We start from the raw sequence: 16,075 nt of genomic DNA, 5'->3' as shown, positions 1-16,075 counted from the left end.
GAGCCAGGACAGGCAAAGGAGAGAGAGGGATGAATTGCCCCCATGCCTTCCTGGTACGTAGGATCTAGGTAAATCTTGAAGCTAGACCACACCAGACTGGGGTCTCAAGTTCCCTGATACGGTATCAGCCACATAGCAGTACAGTGAAGACAGATAGATGAGAAAAAAAAAAAAAAACTAGAAAAAAAATAATAGAAGGAAATGGGAAAGCCCAGGAAGTAAAGCCCATAAATACCTAAATTCTGCAACTAATCGGGGCACTTATTCTTGCGAGTGAGTTGCCCGCTCAGGCCTCCCTGTGTGTATTCCTGAGTGCAAACCCTTGCTTTGCTTGCTATACTTGGGTCTCTTGATTGAATTCTTTCTCTGGAGCAGGACAAGAATGGAGGTTTTGTCGCTCCACCGGGAACAGAAACATCCGGGAGTCTGTCAGAGTTCCAGGTGAGATTCTCACGCAGGAAATTTAATGAGGCAGAGGACACTGGGTCAAGCTGGGCTGTGCTTGTGTGCGTAGCCACGCCCACTCAGGGTGGCACCTGTGAACCCGGCTGACACCCTCCTGTTCTCATCTCGACCTCCCGCCCCGGACACCGTGGTGAGTCCCTCTTTTGCTGAACTCTTTCCTTTGTGGGCTTTCGTCGCAGTACTGGCTCTGTGGTTTCCCTGCAACTCTGCCTGCTCTTTCTCAGCACCGTCCCAATACCCTCTAAGACTGGGGTTCCCCAGGCCCCAGACTCCGTCATCGCCTCTTTCCTGCCCGCCATGTTCTCTGGGCCATGTCACCGTGCTACCCGTACTCAGTGACCCCAAGTTTATAGTCCAGCCCATGGTGCCCTCCGAACAAACTTTACGCCCATACGACCCTGTCCTGGGAGCCACCCTGTGGCTGTCCTGGAGAGCCCTCCAACGTAACAGGTCCTAATGAAGCCCATCACTTCGTCCTCACACTCCTCCCTGGTCCTGTCAGCAGGTGAGTTGTATTGTCAGCTACCTGGGGCAGGCACCTGGGAGGCAGCTTTGAGTCTTCCCTCCTGCAGGCTCTGTGGTGACCAGAGAGCAGGGCCGCCCAGTGTCCACCAGAAGAGCCCCAGGCCGTGCTCAGCAGCGCTTCACCCTCCTGCCACCTGTCCTATCCGTCTTGGCCATGAAGGGGCTCGCTCTCTGAGGCAGATATGACTAAGACAGTCCCTTACGCCAAAGAGACGGTCCTTGCCTTGAGGAGACACGCGTTTGGGAGTATCTAGAATGCCTCCGTCGCTCACATTGCTGTGGTGAGACACACTCACGCAACTATGTAGCAAACGTTCCCATTCCGGGTTTTCAGACCTGTAACTTGGCCTCGGGATCACTGTTATTTACCACGCAGAGTAGCAGTCCCTGGCACGTAGCAGGCAACTCACTCAGCATTGGTGAACGAGTCTGTGGTTTCCACACGTGCTTCCCGTTTTGTTTAAAGAGCAGACAGATCCATTTCTCGGGGTGCCTGCTTGTAGCAGGAACTGTCCTGGGTTAGGCTCCCAGCCTGGCTCTGCGTGTCCACACTCTGCAGGCATCTGGCTGTAAACCTCCTCAGCCTCAGTTTCCCTCCGTGCTCTGCTGCCCTTGTGCGGAGGTTCAGTGAGGAAAGGGTGGACGGATGGTGCTTTGCAAACGATAGAGCAGGGGTCCCCAAACTTTTTACACAGGGGGCCAGTTCACTGTCCCTCAGACCATTGGAGGGCTGGACTATAAAAAAAAAAACTATGAACAAATCCCTATGCACACTGCACATATCTTATTTTAAAGTAAAAAAACAAAACAGGAACAAATACAATATTTAAAGTAAAGAACAAGTAAATTTAAATCGAATAAACTGACCAGTATTTCAATGGGAACTACGGGCCTGTTTTGGCTAATGAGATGGTCAATGTCCGGTTCCATATTTGTCACTGCTAGATGTAACAAGTTATGTGACATGCTTCCGGAGCCGTGAGGCATGCATCCCACGTCACTGGAAGTAGTACTATATGTGAGTGATGCCATGCTTTGCATCTCTCACTGACCACCAATGAAAGAGGTGCCCCTTCCGGAAGTGTGGCGGGGGCCGGATAAATGGCCTCAGGGGACCACATGTGGCCCGCTGGCCGTAGTTTGGGGACCCCTGCGATAGAGGAATGTAGTCCTCCGCTCTGGTTGCTCCGTGGGAGGCTGGGCAGTGGGGAGGACGGGACAGAACTCATGCCCATGCTGCCATGGGGGTGTGCCGGGTGCCACCTCGGGGGCGTGCCGGGTGAGGCCACATCCCAGCACAAGCAGGGCTCTCCTGCACTTTCCATGTCGCCACAACCAGGAGGGACCAGACGACTTCCCGAGACACAAGTGCCTCCGGGATGCGAGTCAATTAAATTCAGGTGACCTTCACACTCACCACCCAAATTCCAGGCGCCGGAGCCCAACCAGACCCCAGCGCCGCCTCAGGTTTGCCCGGCCCGGCTCCCGGCTCTTTGTCTCTCCCCTGCACTCTACCGAGATAAATGGAAGTCCCCAAGGAAAGTGCTTCCTTTACAGCCTGTCCAGACCTCCTCGGCAGAGACAATTTATCCAGCCTCCTCGGAGGTTAAGGAATGGCTCAGAGCCTTGAATGGAAACAGAAAGTGTATCTATTTACTTGGAGAGCTTCCTCTCCAAGTCCTTCACACGAGGCATCAATAACACTGGGGAACAATGCCCGCCACGCCGGTCGAAGCGGCCCCAAAGCAGAAGGCAGCGCCATCCGGAGTCAAGGTCTCCCCGTGATTGTGCGAGGAGACGCGGTAATGATGGTAAAGCACTCGGAAGGTAACAATGCTCTTAAATGTACACATGAAGCACTTTTAATTTTTTTTTTTTTGGACAAAGAGAAAACTGAAGAGGGCAGCTTCAGTGAAACGTACACCGCTGTCCCTCACTAACGGGGAGTGCTTGATCTAGGAATGTGGGCACCGTCGCCGGAGGCATTACCACCAACAAAAGATCCTTTTAGAGTCTGAGAAGCAGACCTTGGACTCTGCCGCTTTCTCTTGCCTGTGAAAGCATTTCTGTTAATGCGCTGCTTGAACAGAGGGTGCCCCGTCAGTGTCGCGCGGCGTGGATGGTTTGGAGCAAAACCTGCAGACCGGGCGGGTGAGGACTTCCCCCAGGATATTTCTTTAAAAGTTCCTGCTAGGAAATAAGCTAGTCCCAGGGCGCAGGCTGCCCGTGGACCACAGGTGAGTAGGAGCCCTGGCTGGAAGAAGGGGAAAGGAGACTGAAAAATTGGAGGGAGAAGAACAATGTGAAAACACTGTCAAAGAAGCATGTGTTATGTCATTCTTCTTACTGGTCGGGTCATCTCCAGGAAGTGCCTTAGAACACTGACCCTCATTTCATCCATCCATCTGTCCATCCAACCATCCAACCAATTATTCATCTATACATTATTTATCCAATGAACCATCCATCCTATATCCAGCTATCCATCCATACATCTATCCAACTATCCATCCATCCATCCATCCATCCATTCATCCATTATCCATCCATCCAACATATTAATTTTTTCAACCAGCATTTCTCGAGCACTGTCATAAGAAATACAATGAGTATGAGGAGAAGTGAATGAAATGAAGAAGCACCTACCATATGTGCAAAGCACTTTTCAGAGAAACCCAGTTTCATTCTCTCCACAGGCTGAAGACTAAGTGTGGTTTGGCAATGAGGAAAACAAGACTCAGAGAGATCCGTCACTTGCCCGAAGTCAAACAGCTGGTACAGGCAAAGACAGACTTCAAACCCAGTCCCTCTGTCTCCCAGAGCCCTCTCGTTTCCTGGTACCCTTGTCACCTGCCTTCCCTGGGCTTGTTTCACCAGGTGGGCACGTACAACCACAGCTATTCAGCATTTCCTGGTATGAAAAAATTCTGACATGGCCCCTCCCCTCCCCTATGACCCTTAGTAAAAGCCCCGGGTGCCCAAGGAAGCCGGTACTGAGAGTGATAAGCTGGCATCTGTCCCCATGACATTGCATCTCTGATGCGTAGCAACAGGAAGCCTGTGGCCGCAGAGCCAGAGCAGAGGGCGGAGTCTGTTGGCTGCCCCTGGGGCCATGTTGCCGGAGCTCTGTGGCGAGGATGGCTGTGGAGCGTCACCGGGGCTTTGCGCTCCTCCTCAGGCCTCTGGGTGCTGATGAGAAGACTGTCACTGCTTTCGGGTGGCTGCAGTGTTTCCTTCTGAGCCATGGGGACAGCCTGCTGGCGCCTGGAATGGTATCTTGAGGCCACAGAACTAGAAGTTAGAGTGAGAAGAGACCGGAGAGCTCACCTTGTCCAGATAGGCACATTGAGCCTCTGAGGTCCCTGGACCATTTTCACTTGAAGGGCTGTCTGCTGATCCCGGGAGCCAGCAGTGGCCTTTTTGCTAGAGGACTGCCCTCAGCCGGCCACGTCCACTTAGCTCATGTAGGCGAAGGGCCAGAGTGCTTAGGAATTGGGGTGTGAATGCCCCCGTGCCCTTGCCCCTGACTGGGACAAACCTGAGGCATGTGCCCGGCCCTCTTCCCGAGGGATTGCACCCAAGTTGCCCTCCTTGGGACTGTGAGAGACCCCGCCCCCGTGCATGGTTCCTTCCCCGCCCTGTCCCACACCCCCTCCCCTATACGCTTCTCTTGAGAACACGCTTTCTAACTGATGCTTTCACAGGAATCTGCAATGCAGAAGTAGCCCCTCTTAGGTCAGGGAGGCAGGGTGGTCTAAGGGAGGAACAACCCCGGCTCTATTTACAGCTGCCTGACCATCACTGAGTCCAGGTGACTGAAGGTCGTTGGCGTGACTGGGCTTTTGTCAGGAGGTCTGTGTTGTTCCCATTCGGATTGGGTCAGCAAACATCCTGAACACGGAGCGCAAAGACCGGGAGGCGGCCATGGAAGCCCTTAGCGGCGCCTCACAAAATCTCCCCTCTCCAGACCTGGAGGACACCCCACAGCTTCCCATTGGCCCCCACAGTGTGTGGGGGAGCCCGTGTTCTTCCCTGGCCCAAATGCCCGAGATGGAGAGAAACTACAGCAGGGGCCCTGGGAAGCGTCTCCCAACCCGGCCTTGGCCGGACCCCCGTGTTCAAGGCCTGCAGTTGTCTCATAGCCGCTCGTCCTCTGCACCCTAACTGGTTTTGTCATTGTCATTCAAACGCCCGGAAAAATAAACTTTATCAAGTCCATTTTCTCATTGAATGGAAACATACAAGTCTGCCTCCTTCAACAGAAATGCTTTCAGAGTCCTCCCCCCCCCCCCCAGCCCCAATCAAATTCTTCCTTCCTTAAATAAAAGCCTTTTTTCCCCTCTCCCCCCCCCCCCCGCCCTTGGCAGCAGGCATTATTATGTGGAGGTTTTTCTACAGTGGAAACCTTTAGTGACCCCCGTCTTAAGGAACTGCTTAAGCATTCAATAATAGCCCACACAGCCGCTCTCTAAAAGTAAACATGTGCTTACAAAAGAATTTAACCTGGGGATGCCACGCTTTAGACGAGAGGGCATTCTTAATGGACTCTTACTGCACAGCCGAAAAGGAGTCCATTGCAGCTGAGAACTGACAGCCTCTCGTTGTCATAATACCAGGGATGTCATTAACAGCGAGCCAGGCGGGCTCGGAGGGCTGGTGCAGGTGGCGGCCAGCCGGCCGGGAACCGAGAAAGCAAGGTTCTTCCTGTCTGATTCCTTGGGAGCCATCTGCTTGGAAATCCCCCTCTCCCTCCTCTCTGTGGGGCTCCCCGGACAGGCAGTGACTCTTTGGACCATCCCTTGCCCACCCAGGAAGAGGGAGAGGCGGGCAAGCACGGAGGGAAGAGAGGGCGCTGAGGCACCCTGGGAGTGGCCGAAAGGACAGCCATGGGACACAGCTGGGTCTGCTTCCTGTTCTGTTCTTTGCCGCTTCCTGGCTGAGCTCTGTGTGAGCCCTCAACTTACCGAGCTTCACGTCTGCATCCTGGAGGGGCTCAACCCACCCTCCCAGGGCCGCTATGAGGGTTAGATGATGCCAGTGCAGAGCCTGGCACATACAAACGTTCAGGAATACAGGGGTGCCATGGCTGAGTACCACCCCTCCACCTGGGAAAACAGGCAGAAGCATTGTAGATGCGGCTCACGAAGAGATGAAACTTGATATATCAGGTTCCAGAAGGCAGAAGTGGGAAGCCCCAGGGCCATGGTTGAAAAGACCCAAATGTCGGTGAGGGGGTTGTCTGAGGTCAATTCAGGTGAGGGAGGCTGCTGGTGTCATCTCTTGGGCTCTCCCCACAGCAACAGCCCATGAGAATGTGGTCCCATTCCACAGGCGAGGAGGCTGTGGCTGGGCCGCCTGTCACCCAGTGAGTCGGGGAGGCAGGTGTTCAAACTCAGAACTGATCTCTCTCTTTTCCCATTTTGCCTCGTGTTTACCGCCTCAGAGCTCCCCAGTGACACACAACCTGAAAAGCATAAACAATAGCCTGGCTGATCTGTCGGCCTGCTCATCGGCATGGATGTCAACACTTTCCATGGCACAAAGCACCTAAATGGTGTGCGGGCACCGGTAGGGGACAGGTCTGTGCACAGCTGTGGGGCCGTGTGGATTACAAGTTAGCGACGGCCAGGCAACGACAAGAGTCGGTGATGAAGGGGAGAGATGAGCACCCTTGTACGTCGCTGGTGGGAATGTCACATGGGGCAGTCCCTTCAGAAAACAGCCCGTCTGTTTCTGACATAGGGTCCAGGAATGAAGACTGTTCACACAAAAACATTCACACACATGTTTATAGAAGCATCATTCATAACAGCTGAGAGGTGGAAACAATTCAGGGGTGCTCAGTGGAGGAATGGATGATCAAAGTGTGGTCTGTCCACACCGTGGAATATTATTCAACCATGAACAGGAATGAAGAACTCATACCTGTTGCGGTGTGGCTGAGTCTCGAAAACACTGTGGCACCCGTTAGCGGCAGGACTTCAGCAAATACGTCTTTTCTCCTTTCCCTCCTCTGTGAATACCAAAATCCCAGGGGACATGCCAATGGCCACAAGGCCGCCTTCCTACTGGGAGGTGGCAAATTGGTGTAAGCCGGCATTTCCAAAAGGGAGGAAGCAGATGAGTGTCTCATGGTCAACACTACTGGGCGATGCTTGGGACCTGGAGGAGGTCACTTGCATCTGCCAGTGTGTGCGTGAGTCTAGCCCACACTCGCTTTCCTCCCCACCACCGAAGAGTGTCTGGTGTGGTTGGTTTTCTATTAAACTCACTGGGGAAACACTTGAGCCTGTTATCACCTGTAATCACAGTGTCAAGAGCTTGCTCTTCCTGACCCAATCCGAGGTCCCCATGGTGTTGACCGGGCCTCTTCGTGACTGTCCCTCAGACTGCTCCATCTTTCAGCCAGTGGATCTCACAAAGGGCTCCAAGGCCTGTTGGGCTGGGTGGTCAGGTTATGGGCAAAGCTGGGAAGGTCTCTTGTGTGTCTGGGAGTGGACCAGTGTGGCCACGTGGCCTTGCGGTCATCCTGTGCCATGGAAGGACCAAGCCCTGGCTATTCCCCAGAGAGGTGTGTACCTTCTTGGCGTCTAAGACAGAACCTCAGACAGAAGAAGGTGCTGGGCTCTGATGTGGGCCCTCTCCAAAGAGTACCAGCTCCCCACCCGATAGCCGGGCCACTCGACTTTCCTGAGAACCCAGCTCTTCACCTGTGAAATGGGGTGACAACGCCTCTCTTCTGAATTATACTGAGGGAGGAATGAGACAAGTTTTATGGAAACACCCAGCAGAGTGGCACAGAAAAAAATAGGTGCTCATTAAACTTCCCTTCTTCATCATCATCATCGTCAAAGAAGTAGCCCCAGGTGGTCAGTCTCTTTCAGAGCACTCAGGTAGATGGGTCACTCAGGTAGATGGGTCCCTTTGCAGAGTGCTGTGTGCTATATCCATTTCATATTTCCTGGGAACGGGAAATGGCCTCCCCTCCACATTTTGGCAAGGAAACTGAGTTATGTCCAAACGACTTAGCCGGGGTCCAGTTTCTCGACAGTAGAGGTTAGGTTTCAGCCCAGATCGCTCGGAGCGCTTGTCTCTTTCCTGTCCCTGGTGAGCCCCTGCCTTCCCCTGAGATGAGCTGGCACTGTTTCAGTGGGAGACCTGGCAGGGCGTTAATGAGGGCCCAGACATCCACCTAATGTATTCATGCCATAGGTCATTGGTTGGGGCGCCCTAATTAACAGGCTCTGCCTGTCGGTGCGCCTGCGAAGGCGCTCGCCGCACCGTCAGCCTCAGCAGAGAGCCCCCAGGACGCTGGCCAAGCAGAGGGCAGGGGGCCCGGGAGTCAGTCCCCGGGGCCGGCTGAGAAGCAGCCCATGTGGCATGACTGTGTGCTAAATCCGTTTCATATATCCACCCCACGTGTGTTAGGAAAACAGAGCAGGGACTGGGGACAGAGAGCAGGGAGAGGAGACAAAACCCGGGAAGGAAATGGATAGGACGGGTGGGGGTGGGGCGGGGGGCCTCGGGGCCGCTGGGGGAAGAGAGGGAACAGGGTCACATGGAGATGAGAGGTGAGGAGGGGGCCCTGAACACTTCAGGGTGACTGACCTGCCTGAGTAAGAGGGACTGCGCTGTTTGTTCCCCAAGACCTCAGTGCAGCTGCGAGTTGCGGTGCTGGGGGTCCGGAGAAGGGGCTTCTTTTCAGTGGCGGGCAGACCTCCCGGGACCCTCCCTCCATCCCATCCGCGGTGCCCGGGAGGCCAGGTGGGTGCGAAGTCTTCACAGGCCCCGGTGGAGCTCCTAGGCTCGGGCTGTGGGCCAGGACAGCGGCAGCACGGGAAAGAGGGGGAGACCCACGTCCACCCCTGTGTGGAAGGTCCGTGTCTCTCTCCTCCAGAGGTCATTCTCGGCCCACAGGGCAGCGGGAAGACTGGGGAGCTAATGGCCCGCGGGGCTGCCCCCAGCCAGTGAGGAAAGACGGTCAGTGGGTCAATGCCGGTCCTGTGGTTCTGTGTGTGTGTGTGTGGGGGGGGCTGTTCTGGGTCGTAATCTTCAGGTTCAGCCACGTCCTGGCCTCCCTTACTGGGGTCCCTTCCCTCCTGTGCTTCCTGGGGCTGTGGAACAAACCAGCTGTCACAGGGTGTGCTGTGGGGGAGCCCAGACTAAGATGAGGTGAGAGGTGTTCAGCCATCGTCCTGCATCCAATCTACAGTGGCAACTAGTTTGCAAATCCGGCCACGGGGGTGGAAAGTGGTATGAAGGGACCCAGGATCTGTCCCCGCCCGGAGCGTCATGGTTGACCTGGTGTAGATGCCCTGGTGTAGACGCCTTCACTGAGCTCCTCTTCCTCCAGCCTGACGGCGCCCTGTGTCCCGGGGCCTCAGCCCTCCCTGGTCGCAGGTGCTCTGGGTTTCCTTCTCAAGTTCCTGGTCGAGGGGGTGGAGGTTCGTGAAGAAGCAGGGTCCGGAGAGCTCACAGAAGTCAGCAGTGGCTCTCACGTCTCACCTCCAGGCCTTCGGGAAATGCCAACTTTGTAAGCATCCAGCTGTGAGATCCCGTTCTATATCATTGTATATCCCGTCCTGTACCATCCTGTTTTGTAACAAGGGTTAAACATGTAACTAAATGAGACGTAGAGTCCCTCTCTACAAACAGTCGGGAACAGCCACCTCTGCCAGGGCTCCCTGAGGTCCTTCACCTGGAATGGCTTTGCTCTCCGGCCTTGATCTTATAAATCGACTCCCAGCCCAGGGAGAATCCTTTGTCAGAAGACACGCCTCCCTCTGCAGTTAAGAAAATATGATCATCTTATGGAGGGCAGAATGGACAGTGGTTTAAGGAGCCCCTGCCTGGCCACGAAGGGGCAGCATAGCCTTGGACAAGTCTGATGGGCCTCAGTTTCCCCCTCTGTGGAATGACGTGGCTGAGGGAGGCGATCTAGAAGGCTCCTTGAAGCTCTATCTTTTCCAGCTGTCTGTCGAATAGGAATCAAAACGGTTGTTAGCGTTGGTGCTGACATGAATACCATTTCCCCGTAGCCTGCAAGCCCCCGGGTGAGACTCGACGCTTACCTGCCCCACGGAGGCAGAGTCCGCCTGCTGAGAAGGAGCCTTTGTGCCCAGATTCTTGAAGGATAATAAGTCCTTTTCTTATCTAGCAGTGCATTAGGGATAAGATGACTATAATTTCTTGTCTGCAAGGACTCGGCTTCAAAAGGAGAACTCTGGCTTGCAAGAACGCCGGGATAACAAAAATGCACATGAAATTAGAGAGAAGAAAGGAAGACGCGGGCAGAGCTATTTCGGATATTTTCCATCACTCAGATTGTTTGGGAAATAGGAAAAATGCATTGTCTGCTTCAAAAAACAGCAACAACAAAAACCCTTAAGGAAATTATTTAAAAAAAACTCTGAATTCCTGTATAATCACCGGATCCCCTAAAGCGCACAAATTACACACGGGGTGAAGGGGAGTAAATTTATTATGAGGAACTCATTTGAAATGAACTAAAAAGTGGTACACTCTTTGTTGTGGTGCTAAATGAGATTTTTAAAAGAGGAATCTTTTCTAAATAAATAGGTACATCTATATTATACACAAAGGAGGGAAAAGACTATCAATAGATTATTGGGACTTTTTTTTTCTTTCTATTTGTATTGAAAAGAATAATGTAACAGCCATATGAAAGAAAATTGTGAAAGAAATCCCTTAGGTTTGAATAGACAAACCTTCTAATGATTATTTTCCTATTTCTATTTTGTACTAATACTTGTCTAGGAGCATACGTATTTTATGATACCCTTTAAACACAGTGTACATTCTATTTTGTCTTAGTCTTTTACTCTTAACAAGACACAGTAAACCTCTTCCTGGTGGTACAGACACTTCCTTGCCACATTGTTCAACACTGTATAATATTCCCTCTTGTGGGAATGGGCCTGTGGAGGTCACCCGTCTCCGAGCATCAAACATTTAGGTGTTTGCCCCTCCGTTTTCACTGCCTCTGGGGCTGATCAAGCTTCAGGGGACCCATCCTTTCTCTCACCCCCTCGTCTCTCCAGTTAGTCCCTGGAGTGGAGATGACCAAGCCAGGGCATTTTGAAGGCTTTTGGTCGTTGTTGGTTTTGCCATTCTGAAAGTAGTCCATTATCGGGGCGCACCCCTATAGCAGTTTCCTGCTCAATCTCCCGAGCATTGCATAGGACAGTTCAAAATGTGTTTCCCTAACCAGTTGCCAGAACGTGCTAAATGTGATTATTAGCCAGGATGAACAGCTGGAGGGGCTTGCTGTCCGTGTAGCTCTCTGTGATTGTGTACGTGGGCTTCGCCGTTCCTTCAGGAGCGGCGGCGGCAGCAGGACAAGCAGTAGAGGTACCGTGCTGGTGGCCGCAGTGTAGCGATGACAGCAGCAGCAGCAGCAGTGTGACAGTAACATAGCCGCAGCCCTTATAGTGGGAGTAGTGGCCCCTGAGGAAGCATCAGCAGGGACTGTGGTTGCAGTGGCAGCAGCCGTGACCGCTGCACTGGCAGTAGCGTGCACGGTGACAGGAGCAGGAGTGGCAGGAACTGCGATGGCAATGCTGGCGTCAGTAGCAGCGGACGTGGGCGCAGTGGTAACAGTAGCAGAGATAGAAGTGGGAGCATTGGCAACAGTAACACGACTGGTTGCCCGCACGGTCCTAGCAGCTGTGGCAGCGGTCACTGCAGCAGTGACGGTGAGCACAGCAGCGGCCAGGGTCACAGTGGTTGTGTTAATGGCAGTCACAGCGGTAGAGAGGGAAGCAACAACAGTGGTAGCAGGAGCAGTGGTAGTAAGAGCAGTATGTGCACTAACGGTGGTAACAGTAACGGCAGTGACGGCAGTGTGAAGGGCAGTTGTAGCGGTAGTGGTGGAGGCAGCAGCAGTAACGGCAGTACCAGTAGCAGTAACAGTGGCAGTAGCAGTACTCACAGTAACAGCAGTACCAGTAGCAGTAACAGTGGCAGTAGCAGTACTCACAGTAACAGCAGTACCAGTAGCAGTAACAGTGGCAGTAGCAGTATTCACAGTAACTGTAGCAGTGGCAGTAGCAGTAACAGTGGCAGTAGCAGTACTCACAGTAACTGTAGCAGTGGCAGTGGTCGAGCTGATGGTAACTGTAGCAGCAGCAGCAACAGGGGTTGTAGCACCAACAATAGCATCAGTAACAGGAGTGATATTAACTGCAGCAGCAGCAGCAGTCATGGCGGTAGCCGCAGGAGTCAAGGCCACTAGACATTGAGTGTAACCATGCACCAAGCACTTTGTCCCACAACTCTGAGGTTTCCTGTCCCCTCCCACGATGGATGAGGAAACCTAGAGGTGAGCGCTTGCATGAGGACGTCTGGCAAAATGGGGATTCTCAGTTGGTGGCGGTGTATCAGGGTCATGTTATCTTCCCAGACAGCCCACATAGTCTGTTCCCCAGGTTCAATTCACCCCCACTTCTCTTTGGAAGGGGCCTGGGGACCTGCAGATGGGTGACAAGAAGCCCCTTCCCTTAAGCTGCCCACCTCCTGTCCAGTTATAGAGACAGAGCCACTCACAGAGAAGTGGATGGCAGAGGGAGGGGGAGGGTATTCCCTGAGAAGGACCGCCATGCATGGAGGGGCACAGCTACTCTGGGGAGGGCAGGAGGAGATGTCCGGGGGGGCTTTGCAGAACCTGGTGAACTAAGCTGGGATGGGGCAGAAGGGTCTGCTTACCAGGCAGCCGAGAGGTGAGACCCCTGCAGGCACAGGGGAGCAGGGGCTGTGACCCTCCCATGGGTGCAGGGGTGTGTGCGGCTGGAGACTGATTTAGAAATCAGGGGCTGGGTCTGGAGCAGCGGAGTCCACCTGCTCCACTCTGGTGGTTCCACAATGACACACCGGCTCTTCTCCTGGGCTTGGGTTTCATCCATCTTTCCTTCCCCCATAGAATCGAGCCTGGAGCTGTGCGCCACTTCCCGGATGGATGGGTGAGTGTCCACGTGGTAGCCACAGTACTCTGTCAGGCGGGCTGACCCTGCCAGCCCCTGTCAGAACCCTCCTCTGCTTCTCAGTCCTCTCGGGGAAGAGTCCAAGCCACGTCCCCGGCCCGCAGGCTCCCCGGCGTGGTCCTGGCCCCCATGTCCCCTGATGAGGCCTTGACTACGAGCGAGGAGGTCATGTCCCAAAGAGGCTAAATGCAGGGGGTTGAGCCAGCATGCCTGCCCTACTCTGTCACTTACTAGCCATGTGACTAGTGGCACCCTGGACCCCGTTTCCTCATTCCTCTGAAGGTCAAAGCTACTTGTAGGGTTATGTTAGTGAATGCACACGGGACACTGTCCCTGGCACAGGTGTGTTACCCACTATGACTATTTTCTCCACAACTGTTCCCTCGTCAAGGGGTCCTGCATCAGTTAGTCCTTGCTGGAAAGTGACCTATAGCACAGCTCACACAATCTGGACAGAGTCCGCTGAGGTCCGGACCGACGCCGTGGCCCTGACGACGCTCAACGGAGCGCGGCGGTGTTTAGCCCTCTGACGATCAGAGGAAAACAACTGAACTCTTCATTTATTAAAAAAAAAAAAAAAGTAAGAAAGAAAAGAAAGCAATCCCACTTAAGAAAAGAGAAGAACCAGGCTCGTCTCAGTTTATCCAAAACCTTTTCATATTTTCAGTTTTAATCAGATGTGACGGAAGCTGACATTTTTGCAGGCACCAAGAACCTGCGTCACTTTGAAAACTTGCAAGTTGATTTGAAGAAGCACCAAGAGGTAGCCAAGACTCGTTCCGCTCACAGATGGTGGGGGATTAGGTGCCAGTTCGCCGAAAAGCTTGGAACCGGCAGACGGCGGAGGGCAGCTGGCTGAGGCCGCCCGTGGGCAGGCAGGCAGGATGGGCTGCCCAGCAGGAGGGCCTCCGGGCCGTGGCCGTGCCCAGCCTGGCCCAGGTGAGGGGCTGCCAGGCCCAGGGGGCGAGCTGAGTCCAGGCCTGCGTGGCCTCCTGGGGCTCGTGTCTGAGGGCAGGGCGGGTTGCAGGGGCTCTGGACCTTGCTTGTCCTTGGCAGACGCAGGGCCTGAAGCTCAGGCTGAGCCCCATCTTTGCTGCCACGTTACTGTGTGGCTTTGGGTAAATCATGCATCTCTTTGAACCTAAGTTTTGTCATCGAGAGGAAAGAAAAAAGAGTACTGTAGGGACAGCTGTTAGGGACAGCTACCTTGTAGGGTTATGATAAAGAATAGCGAGACCATGTTGAAAGAGCCCTTTAAAACTATAAAGTCCAGTTATGCTAAAAGTCCCACAAATGATGTGGAAATGGGGGCATAAGGGCATATGGGAACATAAGGAATACATAATTAATTATGAAATTTATGCAACAGGCCTCTCTTTAGCTGTTCTGGGGTGAGCTGAGCCAGAAGCCGGACTGTGAAGATGAGCGCTCTCCGGCAGTCGTGAGAGCTTCTCGTCCGTGCGGCAGGCGGAGGGGTGAGGGGACTGCTCTCTGAGACGAGGGAAAGAGTCGGTCAGTGGGGTGGCCAGGAATGAAGGTCAATAAGGGGAGAAGGCATTCAGGCTGAAGTCACGGGACTACAAGGGGTAGAGTCTTTGGGGAGCAGTCCCTGTGCCATCCATGTGGGCACAGCTCTCCAGGAGCCTCAGGGGGGCCTGAAGGCTGGCAAGGAGGTCAATGAGAGGCTGCCCAGTGACTTCTGAGCACCCCAGGAGTTCAGGTCTTGTGAGTCATTTGCTGCACGCCAGTCATTTTGGTGTGTCAGGGGTTCGAGCCGCCCTTGAATGGCTGTGCACATCCTCGGGTCTTTGCACATGCTTCCTGATGTTCCAGGGCTGAGCCCAAGGGGACTCAGATAGGGTCGGCAGGGCAGAGGCCAAGTCCTCTCATGAGCAAGTCCTGGCTCCTCAGAGTGGGAATGTGCATCCCCCCGTCACTGCAGGGCATGGGAAGAGCAGGGACAGGCCAGCTGGCTGTGTCTTGTCCCCCTGACTCTGTTCAGCCAATAGCGCCTCGTCTCCTAATGAGCTCTCCATCTCGCGCACGCTCAGGAGGGCTCCCCATTCTCAGAGACGCAGAAACGGCGGTTTGTCTGTGTTTGTTGGTTAGTGCACTGCCCCTGAAAGTCAGCGCCAGGAGCTTGGATGCGGATGTGGTCAGTCACCAGCCACAGGACAGATGTCTTTCTGCTGGTAGCCAGGGGGCCTGACCAAGGAGGGAGCCTGTGTTCCCTATATGTGTCCTCCAAGGCACCCCCATCTCTGACGGGACACTCATCCTTCCAGTAACATAGCCGCCTAGGAAACTGAGTTATGTCCATGAAGTTATGAAAGGCCATGGGTTATTCAGACCCAATTTGAAACCTCTGCTTTGCCACCTCCATGCTGTGTGTCCTCGTGCAAGTCAGTTAGCCTCTCTGTGCCTCCTGACACACTAACGTTACCTCATGCTGCTGCCAAAAGGGTGGTTCAACTGAGCTCATACAAGGAGAGGTGATGTCTGGCATGCAAGTCCTGGAACATAGGACAGTTCTTGGGGGAATCTTTGTCGAATCTGTATCTTAAGACATCCCCACACTCGGAGTGACAATAAATTCTGCAATGGGAATAGTGGGTTATTGGCTAATCATAAGTGTGAGCTGTGGACCCAGCCTGGTCCGCACCAGGGTGTGAGTGCACCTCTCCCTTCTTCCCTCTTGTTTAAAGTCTCCCCCTGAACCAGCCCTCTGTAGGGGCAACTGACTCTTTTGGAGTTCAAAGGACCACTGAGTTAAAAGCATATCGACCAGCCTGCTACCGACTCCTAATAATAACTAACATTTATCGAGCACGGGCTGGGGGCCGGGCAGCATGGGAGGCTCTCTCCCAGCGTCCCCCCATTCGACGCCCACACCAGTTCTCTGAAGTAGGCACCGTAATCTCCCCTATCAGACATAGGAAGGAACCTTCTGGGGAACGAGCTTGCCTGGCCCCGTGCGTTTAGCGGGCAGCAATGTCGAGACACAGAGCCAGGCCGCTGCGCCCAGAGGCCGAGCCCACCAGGTGAGGCTGTCTGCTCCTGCAGCCCAGCTTGGCCCCCTTCTCTAG

Source organism: Saccopteryx leptura, chromosome 6 (assembly GCF_036850995.1).
Source record: "Saccopteryx leptura isolate mSacLep1 chromosome 6, mSacLep1_pri_phased_curated, whole genome shotgun sequence".
Classification (NCBI taxonomy): Eukaryota; Metazoa; Chordata; class Mammalia; order Chiroptera; family Emballonuridae; genus Saccopteryx; species Saccopteryx leptura.
This window is presented reverse-complemented; position numbering follows the sequence as displayed.